Source organism: Falco cherrug, chromosome 1 (assembly GCF_023634085.1).
Source record: "Falco cherrug isolate bFalChe1 chromosome 1, bFalChe1.pri, whole genome shotgun sequence".
Taxonomy (NCBI): domain Eukaryota; kingdom Metazoa; phylum Chordata; class Aves; order Falconiformes; family Falconidae; genus Falco; species Falco cherrug.
The window spans coordinates 71,907,492-71,917,683 of record NC_073697.1 but is presented as its reverse complement, the minus strand read 5'-3'; the positions used below and the strand labels follow the sequence as shown (position 1 = coordinate 71,917,683).

The 10,192-nt window shown below is 48.4% G+C and overlaps 1 long non-coding RNA gene across 1 annotated transcript; it reads left to right on the top strand.

Moving 5' to 3' along the window:
* Positions 1 to 7,687: 7,687 nt before the first annotated feature.
* Positions 7,688 to 9,401, top strand: LOC129735275 (uncharacterized). The gene is made up of 3 exons (XR_008730697.1): positions 7,688 to 7,834; positions 8,348 to 8,429; positions 8,843 to 9,401. It is a non-coding gene; the product is annotated as an uncharacterized LOC129735275 (long non-coding RNA).
* Positions 9,402 to 10,192: the final 791 nt, after the last annotated feature.

The window sequence follows — 10,192 nt, the reverse complement described above, 5'->3', positions numbered from 1 at the left end:
CCATACCATATGATATCTGATCAGATACAAAAGCTAAGAGAAAGGAGGAGGAAGAGGGGGCATTCATTATTTAATTTTGTCATCCAGAGCAACCACTATGTGTATTGAAGCCCTGCTTCCCAGGAAGTGGCTGGAAATCGCCTGCTGATGGGAAGTAGAGAATAACATCTTTTGTTTTCCCTTGCTTCCACATGCATGACCTTTGCTATTGCTTTGTTAAATTTCCTTTATCTTGACTCACAAGTTTTTTTCCATATTTTTTTCTCCCTTCCCTGTGGAGGAGTGATAGAGCTGTTTGGTGGGCACCTGGTGCCAGCCAAGGTCAACCCACCACAACATTTTACACTATTTGAGGTAAAAATGGAGTAAAAGGGAATGAGCATGAATCAACAATTTTATTATTTACTGGCTTTAGGAGTGTCAGTAGTAGATGCTGTTGTTCCAGCTAACGCAGCCACCTTCTTGGAAGGGAGGCAATTAAGCTATACATTTCAAAAATGGGCCAAAGTTTAGTCAGCTGTAGATTTAGAAGTCATACTGAAGTCCAGCTCTACCTTTCAGAGTAATTAATCACAAGAAGAATGTGTGCTTACTCAAAGCTTATTTTAAAATCCCCATGCGGAGTAAATGGATACTGTCCAATAACATGAACCAACAGAAATAACAGTGTGGTGAACCTATGATCTTCAGTGTCATTACCTAATGAGCTGCGTGCTGGATCTACCACATATCCCGAGCAATAAAGAGTTCTGTTTAAACAAAGAAATGCTGCAACTCTTGAAACTTCTCCAACCTTATCCTCCAGCTCTAAGGATTTAGGAATGCCACCTTCAGGATCTATTTTACAAATAGGTAAATGCATTATTAATTCACACAAGTCACCTAAATCTGCCCAGCACACAGCAGAATCTTCCCCTAGAAATTCTGTGACAGCACTTGCACTGAGGTACCACCTTACTGATTCAAATCAGATTAACCTCCAAATGTGTTGTTACAGCCACCTACATCATTGCAAAGTAGGCATCAGCAGCATGACAATACCCATAAAACAATAGATGTTTACATCATCATCCATCTATTGATTTTCAGCTGACTATGCATTTGAATAGTTGACACCTGATCTTTCTCAAAGCTTCCAACAGGAAGGTCCAAGTTATTAAGCAGTTTCAGAAAAGGGACTGATGTCAGTAGGTAACAATATTTCAAAGGCAAGCCCAATAGTCCCAGGCTGTGCTTCAGGGTATTTTCTTCTTCAGTTCCTTGGCTCTGGGGTGAAAAAAGTGGGCACAGCCAGTCTCCCAGCTGGCAGTCAGACTGCTGCAAGAGTGCCCTGAGCTGAGGTGCTAACAGGGGTTTTTGGAATAACCAGTCAGTGTAGATCCCCTCAGCCAGCTACACCTCTGTGCAGCATGCCAACTTGTACTGCAAAAAACACTATTGGTGGCCAGCGTCTTGACAGAAGCCCCTAAGATAGGGGTATTCAGGGAAGTTCTTTGCCACTCAAATCATTTAGATGCCCTCCTGCAGAGCAAGTCTAGAATCAAACACAGTTGCTCCATAAGCAAACATAGAATCAATGAGGATATATGACATGTGACTGGAGTCTATGTGGAAACCAAATAAAAGATAAATTTACCCGAATCCAGTAAAAGGACAAGCCGGCGGGGCGGGGGGGGGGGGTGGTGGGGGTGGCATGCAGTACACTAACCTGCAGTAATATAGTGTTTTGGAAATTGCCACAACACAGATCCAGATGAACGCTGCTGGGGTCCCTGACTTCAGAAATCTGGCAGATTTTTTACATCCCACCCATAACCAGGGGTGCTGAGTAACAGCGGGAAGGGAACAAGACAACAGGCTTACTTACAGCACTTTGCTGTGACCTCCTCACTGCATGCTGCTAAAAGAAAGTTTGCCCATTTCAGCCAGAAGGTTTGATTTACTGCCATATCCTCTTAATGCTTCCTGCTTCTGAGACTTTCTTTTCAGATTCATTGAGCCATACCTTCTCTATTGCTTTTCTAATGTTTTCTTAGACAGGTGTAAAGATCTCTGGATGTATTCTGCTGCTCAGCAGCTGCTCAGGATTGCCGAGTACTCTGGAAGTACCTGAAACTTTACAAAGCTCATCGATGAAAATCAGAGCTTTCCTAAGCAGAGCAATAATGCCTGATGGTAAAACACACTGATAATATCCTAGAGCTTCTGTGCAGCTCTTCTTTTTAATGTTCTTTCCTCCATCTCCATGGTGGCCAGGAAAAAAACTGACTTAAACAGGGAAGATTCAAATTACACTTCAGAAAAAAAACTTTCTCTGGGCATGGATAGCAAAAAAGGTTGCTTGGAGATCATCCATCATTTTGAAGGTCTTTAGGAACTGGTTAAACAAACATGCCAGAACCGATCTCCTCTGGGGAAAGCAGGGTGAAGCAGAGAACTTCCCTGCCTGTTTTTCTACAGTGATTTTAACTCTGTACAGCTGAAGCTGGAGGTTCGAAGAAGGATCTTTCTTTGAGATATCCCTGAGAGCACTGCATGTAAATAATTATTTTTGTTATCACAAGTGAATGCGTTGCCTTTTCCCATTATAAAAGAGTACAGTGATTCATCTCTGCTTACAGAGCAATACCTGAAATATGCTAGTGTGTCCATCTTGCAAAACTCAATAATACAGCCAAGACTGTAGGTTGCAAACAAAGAATAAACATGCTTTCTTAAATAACATGCCACAAGCTAGAACACCAGAGTGCCAACCAGCGCTATAAATTGCGTACAATATGTAAAAGCAAGTTTGGCCTCAGCCCATCGGCGGAAGAGCCAGCCTGCCCTGAACAAAGACGCTGCACACGAGGGCCAGCAAGTTCACACAACAAAGACCGATTCTGAGTCAACGTGTGAACCTCACTTGAGCCACAACATGGGGAAGAGCAACCGGCGTGACTCGCAGCTTAGCTGCTCAGGCGAAACCTACTACCATCACTCCAGGAACATCCCCCATCCTCGGATGGTCCGCCACATACCAGGTAAGACTTGCTGAGAGACCACACAGAGAGCCAGGACAACTGCCCTGGCACGCTCAGAGAGAAATGTGAGCGTAACCACCATTTTGTTCCAAAATACCCACTGCTGCCGTTTCCCATTTCTAAGAGGAGCATTTCCGCAGAGAAAGCTGCTGCCTTCATTTCAATCGACTGAGCAGCCTTACCTGTCCTCAGCAAGCAATAACCTCAGCTTAGCCGCGCTAAACTCTTTACAAGGTGCAACTACTACTCTTGCACCAAGACAAGAAGTAACTGTTTCGGCTGTCACTACTTTCGGCTTAGTATGTGAACAGAATCAAGGTGCTGAAAATCCTCCACCAGCTACTTCGCAGCACTGCTGCTTTGCCATGTGAAACCCAGTTGGACTGGTATTCCACCAGGAAAACAGCGGCTCGTTAAGAAATCCCTTTGAGCCTGGCTAAGAAAGGAGGGTTCCAATCCTTCATTAAATGCCGCGGCTCTCATTGAAAACCACAAGCCTCTTCTGAAGACACACGGACAAACGACACTTTTCTCCTGATTGGCACCGCTCAGGGAGTGGGCTTCACCCCGCCTGCCCACTCTCCAGGTCGTACCTGGAGCACCATTACTCTTGAGGTAGCGGCTGGTCACACCGTCCTCCCTAACAGGCTGCTTACGGCCCTCTGCCACCTACCCAAGTATGCCAGGTTTACCCAGGGTTTACACACCGTTCCATCAGCCCTGTATCAGGGCCTACAAACTTCAGGTCCGATACCTCCCTTTTCCATCCTTCCAGCACAGACTCTCCTTGGAGATCACCTGCCAAGTTAACTGCACGAGTTTATTGTAGGAAAGACTGTATCCTTTGGTTTCTTGCAGAGGATTAAACAACACTCTGGTCTGTGCTGTAAGCAGCAGCCTGCAAAGAAGACACCCAGAAGGACGTGCCGATGTTCCCGAAAGGCTTGGAAGGAACTCTACTGTGCCTGAAAAGGTAATGGGGAAAAAAAAAAAAAAAAAAAAAAAAAAAAAAAGACATGGCTCTTTGTTGCGGCACACTCTCCCTCACTTCTCAACACTGTAACCTGAATTGATGGTCTCTGATTGCTAAGGAGGACAGCGCAAAACCAAAAAGAGGGATGTGAGCATCCCACATGCAGAACATGAGAGCTTGGAAGGGAAATGGTGTCAAGCAGTACGACAGCTAAACCATAACCGTATCGTGTTCAGCGCTGTAACGCCACTCTGCTTTGGTAGTGCCGGGGAGAAAACATCACGCTATACAACAAGCAAGCCCAGGAGAAAGCCTCCTCCCCTCACACACAAAGCTTCTTTAGATTACTTACTGCCAGCAGTTCTACTTGGGCTGACATCGTTCTCTAGAAGCAGCACACTGAGGTTCAGATCCAACTTTGCAGCTGTGCTCATAAATTCCAGTAAAGGATTCCTGCTGCCATAACTCTTTAGCCTCAAGCTGCAGCCTTAATGGCTTCCTCACCTGACTTCCACCAGTAGTTACCCGGCATCACTCTCATTCTCCTCCAGCGTTACGCATTTGCCGTAGATATGTACTGCAATCTCGGCAATGTGTAGTAGAAGCTGTAACAATTAACCTAATGCAGTTAACCTACAGGTGTTCCTGTCCAAGCGGGCGACAGTTTCAGATGTGTTTTCTGCTGCACTCCCTTGCTGGGGACTAGTGTTAGCCCTACGTTTCACACTGCCTTTAAGCGCTGCAGAAATGGGGTCAAGCCACTCCTTTACACGTTGCTTTCTCTTTTGGAAAAGCTTCTGCAGAAACGATTCCAAGCCTCTGCACAACCTGCACACGGAGTGGGACTCCAGGACACGCCGCTCACCCAGCGTTCCTCCCCATCCGTCAGCTCGCGCGACCGTGCTCTCGTCCAGGGGAGTTCTGACCTCTGCGATGTGGATCGGGAAATTAAGGTAAATCAGGAGTGCTACACGAGATGGCTTCTTTTTTGAGTTTCAACCCCAACTAACTCTTGGCAAATGCTTTTCATAAGGCAACAAAATACACCTCCAAAAGAGCTACTCCTTTTAAAAGTGACAAAACACCTTAATATTTTTATAGCACTCTAGTGAGAAAACCAGGGATCAGCTGTGGGGAAAGGAAAGCGTGTCAAGGCAAAATGCCAGAAGTACTGGCAGATTCGGATGCCTTAAGAATACTTCATCCTTTCACCTTCCACTGAAGTCAACAGGCTGAGCTGAACAGCTGAGATCCACCACTCCGCTGGGAATGTGCTTGCACCGAAGCCAGGTGCCTCGGCGAGTAGTTGATGAGCTTGAGCCTGGATCATCACAGAAGAGATCAGATTAGCTCATCCCCCGTCTGACATTTGCCAGGTGCCTTCAACAAACCAACTGTCTTGGGATGTTCCCAGTCTTAGACGTTACAGTACCGAGTGTGCCAGGCAAGTGCCAGAGGCAAAGACGACTGGGAACATTAGGGACTGCTACTACCGGAAAGGGAAAAAAAACCCCACAGGATAACGGTAATAACAGCTACTAGTCTGTTATTCAACCTCTCAACCCAAACTCTACGACAGATAGCAACTAGAAAGAGACAGGGGGCTGCCTCCCTGCGCGCACAACCCTTAGGAAAGGCAGAAACCAAGAAGGCCTGGACGTCTCCTTTGCTGTTCTCACTTGTTCTCCACTTCACCCCCAGCGTTTGGCCTCAGCCCATCGGCGGAAGAGCCAGCCTGCCCTGAACAAAGACGCTGCACACGAGGGCCAGCAAGTTCACACAACAAAGACCGATTCTGAGTCAACGTGTGAACCTCACTTGAGCCACGACATGGGGAAGAACAACTGGCGTGACTCGCAGCTTAGCTGCTCAGGCGAAAACTACTACCATCACTCCAGGAACATCCCCCATCCTCGGATGGTCCGCCACATACCAGGTAAGACTTCCCGAGAGACCACACAGAGAGCCAGGACAACTGCCCTGGCACGCTCAGAGAGAAATGTGAGCGTAACCACCATTTTGTTCCAAAATACCCACTGCTGCCGTTTCCCATTTCTAAGAGGAGCATTTCCACAGAGAAAGCTGCTGCCTTCATTTCAATTGACTGAGCAGCCTTACCTGTCCTCAGCAAGCAATAACCTCAGCTTTGCCGCACTAAACTCTTTACAAGGTGCAACTACTACTCTTGCACCAAGACAAGAAGTAACTGTTTCGGCTGTCACTACTTTCGGCTTAGTATGTGAACAGAATCAAGGTGCTGAAAATCCTCCACCAGCTACTTCGCAGCACTGCTGCTTTGCCATGTGAAACCCAGTTGGACTGGTATTCCACCAGAAAAACAGCGGCTCGTTAAGAAATCCCTTTGAGCCTGGCTAAGAAAGGAGGGTTCCAATCCTTCATTAAATGCCGCGGCTCTCATTGAAAACCACAAGCCTCTTCTGAAGACACACGGACAAACGACACTTTTCTCCTGATTGGCACCGCTCAGGGAGTGGGCTTCACCCCACCTGCCCACTCTCCAGGTCGTACCTGGAGCACCATTACTCTTGAGGTAGCGGCTGGTCACACCGTCCTCCCTAACAGGCTGCTTTACGGCCCTCTGCCACCTACCCAAGTATGCCAGGTTTACCCAGGGTTTACACACCGTTCCATCAGCCCTGTATCAGGGCCTACAAACTTCAGGTCCGATACCTCCCTTTTCCATCCTTCCAGCACAGACTCTCCTTGGAGATCACCTGCCAAGTTAACTGCACGTGTTTATTGTAGGAAAGACTGTATCCTTTGGTTTCTTGCACAGGATTAAACAACACTCTGGTCTGTGCTGTAAGCAGCAGCCTGCCAAGAGGACACCCAGAAGGACGTGCCGATGTTCCCGAAAGGCTTGGGAAGAACTCTACTGTGCCTGGAAAGGTAATGGGAAGGAAAAGACTTGGCTCTTTATTGCAGCACACTCTCCCTCACTTCTCAACACTGTAACCTGAATTGATGGTCTCCGATTGCTAAGGAGGACAGCGCAAAACCAAAAAGAGGGATGTCAGCATCCCACGTGTAGAACATGAGAGCTTGGAAGGGAAATGGTGTCACGCAGTACGACAGCTAAACCATAACTGTATCGTGTTCAGATATTTAACGCTACTCTGCTTTGGTAGTGCCGGGGAGAAAACATCATGCTATACAACAAGCAAGCCCAGGAGAAAGCCTCCTCCCCTCACACACAAAGCTTCTTTAGATTACTTACTGCCAGCAGTTCTACTTGGGCTGACACCGTTCTCTAGAAGCAACACACTGAGGTTCAGATCCAACTTTGCAGCTGTGCTCATAAATTCCAGTAAAGGATTCCTGCTGCCATAACTCTTTAGCCCCAAGCTGCAGGCTTAATGGCTTCCTCACCTGACTTCCACCAGTAGTTACCCGGCATCACTCTCATTCTCCTCCAGCGTTACGCATTTGCCGTAGATATGTACTGCAATCTCGGCAATGTGTAGTAGAAGCTGTAACAGTTAACCTAATGCAGTTAACCTACAGGTGTTCCTGTCCAAGCGAGCGACAGTTTCAGATGTGTTTTCTGCTGCACTCCCTTGCTGGGGACTAGTGTTAGCCCTACGTTTCACACTGCCTTTAAGCGCTGCAGAAATGGAGTCAAGCCACTCCTTTACACGTTGCTTTCTCTTTTGGAAAGCTTCTGCAGAAACGATTCCAAGCCTCTGCACAACCTGCACACGGAGTGGGACTCCAGGACACGCCTCTCACCCAGCATTCCTCCCCATCCGTCAGCTCGCGCGACCGTGCTCGCGTCCAGGGGAGTTCTGACCTCGGTGACACAGATCAGGAAAAAAAGGTAAAGACACGAGGGCTACCGTACATGGATTCCTATCACGGTATGCGTTCCTAGTTCTCTTGAGGATGGTGTGGGACTTCAATGGCCAGATTTCCCACCGCCACCACCCCCGTGGGGAGACTACTGGCTTTCATATTTAGCATTTACTCCTTAGTTGCTCTCCCCTACCTGGAAGTTGCTATGGGCAATCACTGGTGGAACGACACAGCTGAAACTTGTTCTCTAAAAAGCAGCCTGTCAATCTGGCATGACACATGCAAGGGGCTTTCCACGTAGTAAACACTCTTAGCGTTTCCTTGCGGTGTCTCTGAAGTGCCGCGTACACGGCGCTCATGCAACATCACCTTTTGCAGGCTGGCGTCCTTTGCTCACACTGTGGCAAACCTGATGGGACACCTTGGGCTAGGCCATAAAGCCCACACTCACACAGCTAGGGCTAAATGGAAACACATGCAAAAACTGTCACGAATCAGCTTCTCTTCTTTCATGGTCACTATCCCGTACGTCTTCTAGGTGCTGGATAAAATCAGCCAACTTTTGGAGACAGACTCCCTTACCAAGATCCAAGAATGGTTTGCAAGGGCAAGTAAACAAGGTAACAAAGATACACACCTGCATCCCTTTCTGAGAAGCACGCGCTCTTGTACATTCACATCAAACCCTGAAATTCTCATCGACCTGAGCTGAGTGGCATTGCCGAGGTGGAAGGAATTGGGACCAGCAAAGTGCGCTGGGCCCAGCTGTGGCTGCGCTGAGCAGTCAGGTGACAGCAGACAGAAAGCAGTCACTCACACCTCAGCGCTCTCCGGTTTGGTGCGGGGCGGAAAAACGCGCTCTCCCACTGGGGCTCTGGGCGGCTGGGGGCGGGCAGAAAGCAAACAAAATGTCTCTCTCGTGTCTTTAAGCCCTTTGAAAACGTGGTAAGGGAACTCCTGAATTCACCCCCAAACATCCAGATCAGCAGCAAGTGGGAATTTGAACAAAATTTCTGCTACCTTCACGTTTCAGAGAAAGACTTTGTGTTCAGCCTGGTGGATTGAGAACTGACTGAGAAAGACGTGCTGAAATCTGAGGAAGGTGCAGCAGAGAACATCAACAGCCCGACTCTGCTGAAGCCTCTCCCTCCACATCGGAGAAGCCTAGACGGGGAAATGACACCGGCCACGTAAAACCTGCAGGGAGGTTGCCACAATGAGGGATAAGCTAAACCCCACAACCAGAAATTTTTGGGTTCTCCTCCTGTGAAAAAGGTAACTTTGTGATTGCAGTTGATCATGGCCAGCCTTCGACAAAAATGCTCCTAAGTACAAGCCACGCCAGGCAATTTGATACAAGTGTAGTTACACGTGTATCACATTTGATACAAGTTTGATACAAGTACCAAGTTTTAGCAGCACTGGAAACCCCTTGGAGAGCAACCTCCTTTTACATTGCGGTGCACGGTTTATACCTACAAAGACCATCAGGGCACTGGACTATCTCCCTTACGAGGACAGGCTGACAGAGCTGGGCCTGTGTAGCCTGGGGAAGAGTGAGAGGGCATCTCCTCAGTGCACATAAATATCTTTAGGGCAAGTGTCAAGAGGATGGGGCCAGGCTCTTTTCAGTGGTGCCCAGCGTCAGGACAAGGGGCGACGGGCGCCAACTGAAACACAGGAAATTCCATCCGAGTGTGAGGGAAAACACCTTCACTTGGAGGCTGTCGGAGCCCTGGCACAGGCTGCCCAGAGAGGCTGTGCAGCCTCCTTCCCTGGAGATACTCAAACCCCACCTGGACGCGACCCTGTGCAACCCGCTCGAGGCAAACCGGCTTTAGCAGGGGGTTGCACGACATGGCCTGCACAGGTCCCTTCCAACCCCAGCCGTTCCGTGAGCCTGTGACATTCTGAGGTCTGCTCCTGTAAGTCACACGCAAGCTGAAACTCCCTCTGCCAACAAACTCTGGCATCCGCCCTCATCTAACATCTCGCCCTCACTCTCTGCAGGCTACGTCAGGCCTCCTCAGACCTTTCCAGCTACCAAAGCCCACTCTTGCACCCTCTACCCAGTCAGGGCAAGCCAAACATACTGGCGCTGCCAAGGAACGCCACCGTCACCTCTTTGTGCCCCTTCTGAAGCACACGGAGGCAACACAAGCCAGTCCCAGCGTACGTGATCACTTTAACAAAGCCACTCATGCCAGCTCTGACGCTGCCAGCATTTACTATTGCTTGGAACTCAGCTGGAGGAGAGGGTGAAGAGGAATCTTACCTAAGAACTAGAAGGAGGAAGAGGAAACCTCCAAAGCAAGCACCTCTGCTTTTCGACAGCGGTGCCCAGTGAGGCTTCTTTGCCAAAGAGCAGATGTGCTTCTATACT